Raw genomic sequence first — 10,525 nt, 5'->3', positions numbered from 1 at the left:
AGGCAGGCCGGGTGCGGTGGCTCAAGCCTGTAATCCCAGCACTTTGGGAGGCCGAGACGGGCGGATCACGAGGTCAGGAGATCGAGACCATCCTGGCTAACACGGTGAAACCCCGTCTCTACTAAAAAATACAAAAAACTAGCCAGGCGAGGTGGTGGACGCCTGTAGTCCCAGCTACTCGGGAGGCTGAGGCAGGAGAATGGCGTGAACCCGGGAGGCGGAGCTTGCAGTGAGCCGAGATCGCGCCACTGCACTCCAGCCTGGGTGACAGAGCCAGACTCCGTCTCAAAAAAAAAAAAAAAAAAAAAAAAGAAGTCAGAGGCAGAGAGGACTGTGCCTCTGTATCTGCATCTGGTCATAGGTCAGCTTATAAACCATTCTGTGTACCTTTGTGCTACCTGTTATTTTACAGAACAGTATCAAATGCTTTCAATGTGCTTAACACAATGCTAGGCATAGATGAATAAGGCTCTGTTCCAAGAAGACACTTAATGGGAGGAAATGGTCAAAAATAAAGGAAAAATGTTACTCCTCACTAGTATTTATTTATTTATACCCTGCTGTGTTCCAGAAAAAATTGAAGGCAGCTTACAGGGATACATAAAACATAGCCAGACAGCATAAATTATACATAAGAGAGAAGGAAGGAGAAAAACAAAACAAGAGTGAGGATTGAAATGGGGCCAGAGATGAGACTAACACAGGGATAAATATGATCAGTTCCTCTGTGTTCATAGCCTGGTGCAATCACGGGTGTGGAGGATGCTATTAAGGCCCTGCCCAGAGCTCTAAACACTCATTTCTAAATGCCAAAGGATGTTCCTTGTGACTCTGAATGAAGGCTTTGTTCTGATTATGGACACACACCTGGTCTGCAAGCAGGATAGCCTAGAAGTCCCAGAAAGTTCAAGTCCCTAGAAATAACCCTACCCAGTGAGGGATGGGAATTGTTAGATAAATACCCCAGCTCCTGGCCAGGCGCGGTGGCTCATGCCTATAATCCCAGCACTTTGGGAGGCCAAGGTGGGTGGATCACTTGAGGTTAGGAGTTTGAGACCAGCCTGACCAACATGGTGAAACCCGTCTCTACTAAAATTACAAAAATTAGCCAGGTGTGGTTGTGGGTGCCTTTAATCCCAGCTACGCAGGAGGCTGAGGCAAGAGAATCGCTTGAATCCAGGAGGCGGAGGTTGCAGTAAGCTGAGATCGTGCCATTGCACTCCAGCCTGGGCGACAGAGCCAGACTCAATCTCAAGAAAGAAAAAAGGAAAAAAAAACAAAACAGCTCTGTTTTTATCCTCCATTGAGATAACCCTCAGGCATGTTCTATACAGTCTTCCAGGGCTCCCCAGTGAGCTCCTGCTGCCCACAGTGGTAACCTGCTTGGTAACACACGTTTTGTTGGCTGTCTTCCTTTCTCTGTCTCCATTTCTCCGTCCCCACACTGTTGTTTCCTGGGATCACCTCCCAAATAAACAACCTGTAATTGAATTATTGTCTCGGCAAGGATTCCTGGGAAACCCAACCCAAGACAATGCACTATGCCCTCATCTGCTATTTAATGGAGCACTCCAGGCTCCTGCAGCTTATTCGCTGTCAGAATTTCCAGGCATGCACAGGAGAGGATCACACATAGAAACGAGTCTCGTCAGCTGCAGGTTTGTGGGTTTTTCCTCCTTTCTTCCTGTTCTGGATACACCGACATTAACCAGGCATGCTGCTATTTTTGCTGGGTGTTTTTGTTTGTTTGTTTCTCTTGTTTTTTGTTTTTTTTTGAGACAGAGTCTCACTCTGTCACCCAGGCTGGAGTGATGTGGTGCAATCTCAGTTCACTGCAACCTCCACTTCCCAGGTTGAAGTGATTCTCCTGCCTCAGCTTCCAGAGTAGCTGGGATTACAGGCACCCACCACCACGCACTGCTAAGTTTTGTAATTTTGTATTTTTAGTAGAGAGAGTGTTTCACCATGTTGGCCAGGCTGGTCTCGAGCTCCTGACCTCAAGTGATCTGCCTACCTCAGCCTCCCAAAGTGCTGGGATTACAGGCATGAGCCACCATGCCTGGCCTATTTCTGCTGGTTTTGACTATCTTGGTTGACTTCCACTTTATCCAAAGAACATCTCCACCTCGTACCATTGGGTACCGTCTTTGATATCAGGCACTGTTGGCTTTTATTGGGTACTGACTGGCCCAAGATGCCAAAGCTATATGACATTCGATGGTGATGTTCAGTAGAGGGTACCCATACTGTGTTCTGCCATTTGGACAAGATGACAGAACAACATGGCTTGGGGGCCAAAATGTGGTCTTCATTAAGCAATCCTATTTTCATTAAATAACCCCTAAAATTCCTGTAGTTTTAACTTATAGCCATAATCACATAAAACTCAAGCATGGATTAGGCAATAAGGAATGGTCCTGATAATTAATCTGAGTGATAGCTACCCAACTGTCCTCAAACATCACTCATTCAAACTTAGCCAAATAAGTCTTGGTGGTTTTTTTTGGTTTGTTTGTTTTTGTTTGTTTTTGAGAAAAGGTCTCCTTCTGTTGCCCAGGATGGAGTGCAATGGCATGATCTCAGCTCACTGAGATCTGATCTCTGTCTCCTGGGTTCAAGACATTCTCTTGCCTCAGCTTCCCAAGTAGCTGGGACTGTAGGCACACGCCACCACACCCAGCTAATTTTTATATTTTTAGTAGAGACAGGGTTTCATCATGTTGGCAGGCTGGTCTTGAACGCCTGACCTCAGTCGTGAGGCATCGCGCCCAGCCTAGGTTTTGTAATTTAAAATGGAAATTAATTACAATATGCTAAACCTAAGATGCCAGATACAAAATATCACATATTGTATGATTTCATTTATATGAAATATCCATTGGTAAATCCATAGAGACAAGATACAGATTGGTTGCCAGGGGCTGGAAGGAGAGGAGAATGGGGAGCAGCTGTTTAATAAGTATGGGGTTTTTCTTTTGGGGTGATAAAAATGTTTTAGAACTAGACAAAGGCAGTGGTTACATGACATTGTGAATGTACTATGTCATAAAGTTGTTTATTTTATTTTATTTTATTTTGTTTTATTTATTTATTTTCGAGACGGAGCCTCGCTGTGTCGCCCAGGCTGGAGTGCAGTGGCGCAATCTCGGCTTACTGCAAGCTCCGCCCCCTGGGTTCACTCCGTTCTCCTGCCTCAGCCTCCCGTGTAGCTGGGACTACAGGTGCCTACCACCACACGAGGCTAATTTTTTTTTTTTTTTTTTTTTGTATTTTTAGTAGAGACGGGGTTTCACCGTGTTATCCAGGATGGTCTCGATCTCCTGACCTCGTGATCCACCCGTCTCGGCCTCCCAAAGTGCCGGGATTACAGGTGTGAGCCACTGCGCCCGGCCTAAATTGTTCATTTTAAAATGGTTCATTTTGTGGCCAGGTGTAGTGGCTCACGCCTATAATCCCAACATTATGGGAGGCCAAGGAGGGCAGATCACTTGAGGTCAGGAGTTTGAGCCTGGCCAACATGGCAAAACCCCTTCTCTACTAAAAATACAAAAATTACCCGGGTATGGTGGCACATGCCTGTAATCCCACCTACTTGGGAGGCTGAGGCACAAGCATTGGTTGAACCCGGGAGACAGATGTTGCGGTGAGCCGTGATTGCACTACTGCACTCCAGCCTGGGTGACAGAGCGAGACTCTGTCTCAAAAAAGTTAAAAAATAACATAACATAACATAACATAACATAACATAACATAGCATAACATAATATAATATAAAAGTTTGTTCTGGGCCAGGCATGTGCCTCAGGCCTATAATCCCAGCACTTTGGGAGCCTGAGGTGGGAAGATCTCTGGAGCCTAGGAGTTCAAGACCAGCCTGGGCAACTTAGTGAGACCCTATCTCTACAAAAAAAATTCCAAAATTAGCCTGACGTGATAGCACATGCCTGTAGTCTCAGCTACTCAGGAGGCTGAGGCCAGAGGATCACTTGAGCCTGGGACGTCAAGGCTGTAGTGAGCCTTGATCCACCACTGCAGTCCAGCCTGGGTGACAGAGTGAGACCCTGTCTCTAAAAAAATATAAAAAATAGGCCAGACGCAGTGGCTCGGTGGCTCATGCCTATAATCCCAGCACTTTGGGAGGCCAAGGTGGGCAGATCACCTGAGGCCAGGAGTTTGAGACCAGCCTGGCCAACATGTTGAAACCCCGTCTCTACTAAAAATACAAAAATTAGCTGGGCGTGGTGGCAGGCACCTGTAATCCCAGCTACTCAGTAGGTTGAGGCAGGAGAATCGCTTGAACCCGGGAGGCAGAGGTTGCAGTGAGCAGAGATCATGCCACTGCACTCCAGCCTGGGTAACAAAGTGAGACTCTGTCTCAAAATATATGTATATGTAAAATAAAACTTAATAAAATTTAAATAAAATTTCCAACCTCAGTTTCTTAGTCACAATGTAGCCCCAGTCCACGTGCTCAATAGCACTAGGCTATGGCATTACAGGACACGTGACTTGACTATTCCTATGCAACGTGTATAGCTTTTTAAATCATTTATTTCTGTTTTGACTTCCCAGCACTTGCCAAAAGCTTTCAAGGTGAAGTGTCCCAGTTTATTTAAGCACCACCTGGCAGCCACCGAAGTATCACGTTTCTGTTTTCACAAGAGCTAGCCATGAATCTGATTGCTACTGTTCCACATGATTAGCACGTTTGGAGTGACAGACTGTTGGGTTTGCCACATTTCTGAGCAGGTTGTGATTCTGTAATCGTTTTTTCTGAAGGGCATGAAGCATCAAGAAGCTACTGGCCTGGGCCAGGTGCAGTGGCTCATGCCTATAATCCCAGCACTTTGGGAGGCCAAGGTGGAAGGACCACTGGAGCCCAAGGGTTGAAGACCAGCCTGGGCAACATAGGGAGACCCCATCTCGCCAAAAAAATTAGTCAGGCGTGGTGGTACACGCCTGTAGTCCCAGCTACTCAGGAGGCTGAGGCGGGAGAATTGCTTGAGCCCAGGAGGTTGAGACCAGCCTGGGCAACATGATGAGACCCCGTCTCTACAAAAAAAAAAAAAAAAAAAAAAAGCCAGTGGTCTGTCTCTCAAGAAGCGACGTATCATGTTTCCCTGAAGCTCTCGCCTCTAGAGAGCTGCAGAATAGGAGAAGAGGAATGAGCTCACACAGAGGGACCGTGCTGGTAGTAAGACATATAAAAAGAGCAGTTAAAATGATTAGGGACGTCAAACCTTAAGAACCCTAAGGATAGTTCATTAGACTCTGAAGTATCTGATGAGCTCACCTGGTCCATCCCGGATGAATAAAAACAATTTGCCCTTTTCTTTCAACTCCCAAGAGATAACGATCCACAACAGCCCTTGTTTTCTCATTGCACTGAATCCTACCTCTCGGGTGTCAAGAAGTGTTTCTCTAAGCCTTATCCAAACCTCTCTTATTAGTTGATCTTTCAAACCTCTCTGCTAAGTCAGATATCATTTAATGATGGCTGCTCCCTGAATGTCAGGGCCTTTTACCTGGAAATAACTCTTTAGTATTTTCTCATTCTTGATGCTTCTACATCTCAATATAATTATCCAATTTGTGGCTGGGCGTGGTGGCTCAAACCTGTAATCCTAGCACTTTGGGAGGCTGAGGAGGCAGGCGGATCATCTGAGGTCGGGAGTTCGAGACCAGCCTGACCAACATGGAGAAATCCCATCTCTACTAAAACTACAAAAATTAGCTGGGCATGGTGGCAGGTGCCTGTAATCCCAGCTACTCGGGAGGCTGAGGCAGGTGAATCGCTTGAACCCCGGGTGGCGGAGTTTGCGGTGAGCTGAGATCACACCATTGCACTTCAGCCTGGGTAACAAGAGCAAAACTCCATCTCAAAGAAAAAAAAATAATAATTATCCAATTTGTAAATTGCCTCGTTGTTTCTCCTCGTTTTTCTTTCTTGCTTGCCCTTTACATTTTTTCCCCTCTCTCCTTTGTGATTTTTATTTTTATTCTTCAGATGGAGTCTCACTCTGTCGTCCAGGCTGGAGTGCAGTGGTGCAATCTTGGCTCACTGCAACCTCCGCCTCCGGGGTTCAAGTGATTCTCCTGCCTCAGCCTCCTGAGTAGCTGGGATTACAGACGCCCGCCACCACGCCCAGCTAATTTTTGTATTTTTAGTAGAGATGGGGTTTCAACATGTTGGCCAGGCTGGTCCCAAACTCCTGGCCTCAGGTGTTCCACACACCTTGGCCTCTCTCTGCCGGGCTCTCTCCTTTATCAGATCGGAGAGAAGAGTAAAATAAAATTTCCATTTGCCACTTTTTTCTTGGCCAGCCCAAGAAAAAATAGTAGAAATGTACTCAAATTATGCCTTTCTGGTCGGGAGCAGTGGCTCATGCCTGTAATCCTAGCACTTTGGGAGGATGAGGTGGGCGGATTGCATGAGCTAAGGAGTTCAAGATCAGCCTGGGCAACATGGCAAAACCCCATCTTTACTAAAAAATATAAAAATTAGGTGGGTGTGGTGGCGCATGCCTATAATCACTTGAACCTGGGAGGCCGAGGTTGCAATGAGTCAAGACTGCACCACTGCACTCCAGCCTGAGTGATAGAGTGAGACAATGTCTCAAAAAAAAAAAAAAAAATTCTGCCTTACTAATATTGAGGTGAGAGCTATCAGCATAAATCTATACCTCTCTTACTTATTCATAACATAGGCCTTGGGTAGTTTCTTTAAAAACAAGAACAACAATAAAATACAAACCATTCAATCCTGTTGCTGATGAAAGTGATGGCTTTTATAGATGCCTCAAAAGAAATGACACATATTCCCAAAAGAGTTGCTGTCATTTATGCCTATTTCAAGGTTAAACTTGGCTGTGTGCAATGTTTTGTGTGCAAGTTTTTGATTGCAAGTAATGGAAATGTCCTATGGCTAGCATAAGGAAAGAAAGGGAAGGGAAGGGAAGACAGAGGAGGGGAAGGGAAAGGGGGAGAGGGGAGGGGAGGGAAGAAGGGAGGGAAGGAAGGAGGAAGTTAATGAAAGGATATTGGAGGCATTTTATGGAAGCAAAGGAAGAGTTGGACAACTAAACTTTCCTTGAAAAGGAAGAAACTAGGCCAGGCACGGTGGCTCATACCTGTAACCCTAGCATTTTGGGAGACTGAGGTGGGCAGATCACCTGAGGTCAGGAGTTCGAGACCAGCCTGGCCAACACGGTGAAGCCCCGGGTCTACTAAAAATACAAAAATTAGCCAGGCATGGTAGTACACACCTGTAATCCCAGCTACTCAGGAGACTGAGGCAGGAGAATCACTTGAACCCAGGAGGCAGAGGTTGCAGTGAGCCAAGATCGCACCACTGCATTCTAGCCTGGGTGACAGAGCGAGACTCTGTCTCTCAAAAAAAAAAAAAAAAAAATAGGCGTGGTGGCAGGTGCCTGTAATCCCAGCTACTTGGAAGACTGAGGCAGGAGAATCTGTTGAACCTGGGAGGCAGAGGTTGCGGTGAGCAGAGATCATCCCACTGCACTCCAGCCTGGATGACAGAGTGAAACTCCACTTCAAAAATAAATAAATAAATAAATAACATAAATAGGCCGGGTGCGGTAGCTCACACCTGTAATCCCAGCACTTTGGGAGGCTGAGGTGGGCGGATCACGAGGTCAGGAGTTCGAGACCAGCCTAACCAACATGGTGAAATTTTGTATTTTGTAAAAAAAAAAAAAATTAGCCAGGCATGGAGGCGTATGCCTGTAATCCCAGCTACTCAGGAGGCTGAGGCAGGAGAATCACTTAAACCCAAGAGGCAGAGGTTGCAGTGAGCCGAGATCATGCCACTGCACTCCAGCCTGGGCGACGGAGCGAGACTCTGTCTCAACAATAATAATAATAAAATAAATAAAGTCATCAGTTCCACTCCCATGATAACCCGTTAACCCATTAATTTATTAATCTGTGAAAGGATTAATCGGACCTAAGAATCTCTTAAAGACCTCACCTCTCAATACTGCCACTTTGGGGATTCAATTTCAACATGAGTTTTGAAGAGAACAAATATTCAAACCATAAAAGCAGCCTAATCTCCTTCAACCATCCGCTGTCTATGGACTAGCACATAAAAAAGAAAGAAATTTCTAACTTGTTTAAGCCCCTGTATTTTGGAATCTGTTGCAGTAGCTTATCTATGAAATAATAGAGCTGGGATTGCTGTGTTGGATCTGAAGGGCTGTGTGGTTCCTGCCCAGGATGTAGTCATTCAGAAACCCAGCAGGATTCAGGTTTGATACACTGAGGGAGGCTGAATTGCACACTTAGTACCTGAGTTCCCATGAGGCCTGGCAGCCTTTTGAAATCCCTGCCTTCCTTATTTCCATTAATATCCTTACGGTAATAAGAGACCATCTGTTTCTTGGCACCAAAAACTCCTAAAACAAACTCTCCCCTTACATCCTGCACTTCTCATTTAGTTGCATCCTTTCTGTCTTCTCTGCTAAACAGTGAGCTCCAGGAAGAAAAGCATCATCGTTTATCTTTCCATGCTGTGTCTTTAGAACCTAGTGTGGTGCCCAACACGTAGAAGGTATCCCAACAAATAGGGGATGGATGGAGGGAGGGAGGGAAGGATGAGTGGATGGATGAATAGATGGAAAAAAAGAAAATAATAAAACTAGTTGTAGCTTATAGGAGGGAAGGCTTCATGGAACTTCTCTCTCCAGGCTCTGAATTCCTACTATCCTGACTTTCTCTGTGTCACTGTCACATATGACTGAGCCACCTCCCTATTTTCACCTCCACTCTAGAGGCATACCTCAACAGAAGTGTGAGGTTACAGGGGTATGTCTTTAGGACCTTTCTTGTTAGTGGTCTCTACAATCTTACAACCCTCTTTCTAAGCATCTAGAAGCCTAATACTATAGACCTTTCCTTTATCATACTCAATTATTTTTCTCGGACCTACTTTGCTAGCCTGATTAGAAAACAGAGCCTGAGACAGATTAAAGTGCTAACAATTTATTTAGGAGTTGAAAGCCTATAGAGGTGAGAATGAGGAAGAAAAGAGGAAAGAGGTGAGGTGAAATACAAACCAATGTGATGTGTTAGCCAGGCACGGTGGTTCATGCCTATAGTCCCAGCACTTTGGGAGGCCAAGCCAGAGGGATCACTTGAGGTCACGAGTTTGAAACTAACCTGACCAACATGGTGAAACCCTGTCTCTACTAATAACACAAAAATTAGCCGTGTGTGGTGGCGTGTGCCTATAATCCCAGCTACTCAGGAGTCTGAGGCAGGAGAATTGCTTGAACCCGGGAGGCGGAGGTTGCAGTGAGCCGAGATTGCATCATTGCACTCCAGCCTGGGAGACAGAGGTAGACTCTGTCTCAAAAAAAAAAAAAAAAAAAAGTGATGTGTTTCCAAAACTTGCCCTGTGAATGTTATAAAATTAATCAAGGGACCAGATGGAGTGGCTCGCACCTATAATCCCAGCACTTTTGGGAGGTCAAGACAGAATTGCTTGAACCCAAGAGTTCAAAACCAGCCTGGGCAACAGAGGGAGACTCCATCTCTACAACAAATTAAAAAATTAGTTGAGCATGGTGGCTCACACCTGTAGTCCCAGCTACTTGGGAAGCTGAGGTGGGAGGATCACTTGAGCCTGGGAGGTCAAGGCTGCAGTAAGCCATGATGGTGCCACTGCACTACAGCCTGGGTAACAGAGGGGGACCCTGTTCCAAAAAAAAGATTTAATCAGGCCGGGTGCAGTGGCTCACTCCTGTAATCCCAACACTTTGGGAGGCTGAGGCGGGCAAATCCCGAGGTCAGGAGATCGAGACCATCCTGACTAACATGGTGAAACCCCATCTCTAATAAAAATACAAAAAAAAAAAAAAAAGCCAGGCGCAATGGCAGGTGCCTGTAGTCCCAGCTATGTGGGAGGCTGAGGCAGGAGAATGGCGTGAACTCGGGAGGCAGAGCTTGCAGTGAGCCGAGATCGTGCCACTGCACTCCAGCCTGGGCGACAGAGCAAGACTCTGTCTCAAAAAAAAAAAAAATTTAGTCAGGGAGAGAGAAGGAAAGATTAAAATAAACCAAGCTTGCAGCACACTCAGCACTAATCATTAGGTAGCTTGGTCTCTGACCTGCTTCCTCATAGCTGTTTGTCTCCTATTGTCCTAGAATCATATATACCCAGTTAAAAGATTATAGTTCCCAGCTGGGCACTGTGACTCACGCCTGTAATCCCAGCACTTTGGGAGGCCAAGGTGGGTAGATTACCTGAGGTCAGGAGTTCGAGATCAGCCTGGCCAATATTTGGTGAAATCCCATCTCTACTAAAAATACAAAAATTAGCCAGGAGTGGTGGTGCACACCTGTAATGTCAGCTACTCGGGAGACTGAGTCAGGAGAATTGCTTGAGCCCAGGAGGCAGAGGTTTTATTTATATATATATGTGTGTGTGTGTGTATGTATATAGTTCCCCTTAACTGCTGTAACAACTTGAACATGGTGAAATGTTAAGTTCTGCCTTTGAGAT

The sequence above is a fragment of the Macaca nemestrina genome, chromosome 10 (genome assembly GCF_043159975.1).
Source record: "Macaca nemestrina isolate mMacNem1 chromosome 10, mMacNem.hap1, whole genome shotgun sequence".
NCBI classification, from domain to species: domain Eukaryota; kingdom Metazoa; phylum Chordata; class Mammalia; order Primates; family Cercopithecidae; genus Macaca; species Macaca nemestrina.
Note: the sequence above shows the minus strand (reverse complement) of the source record.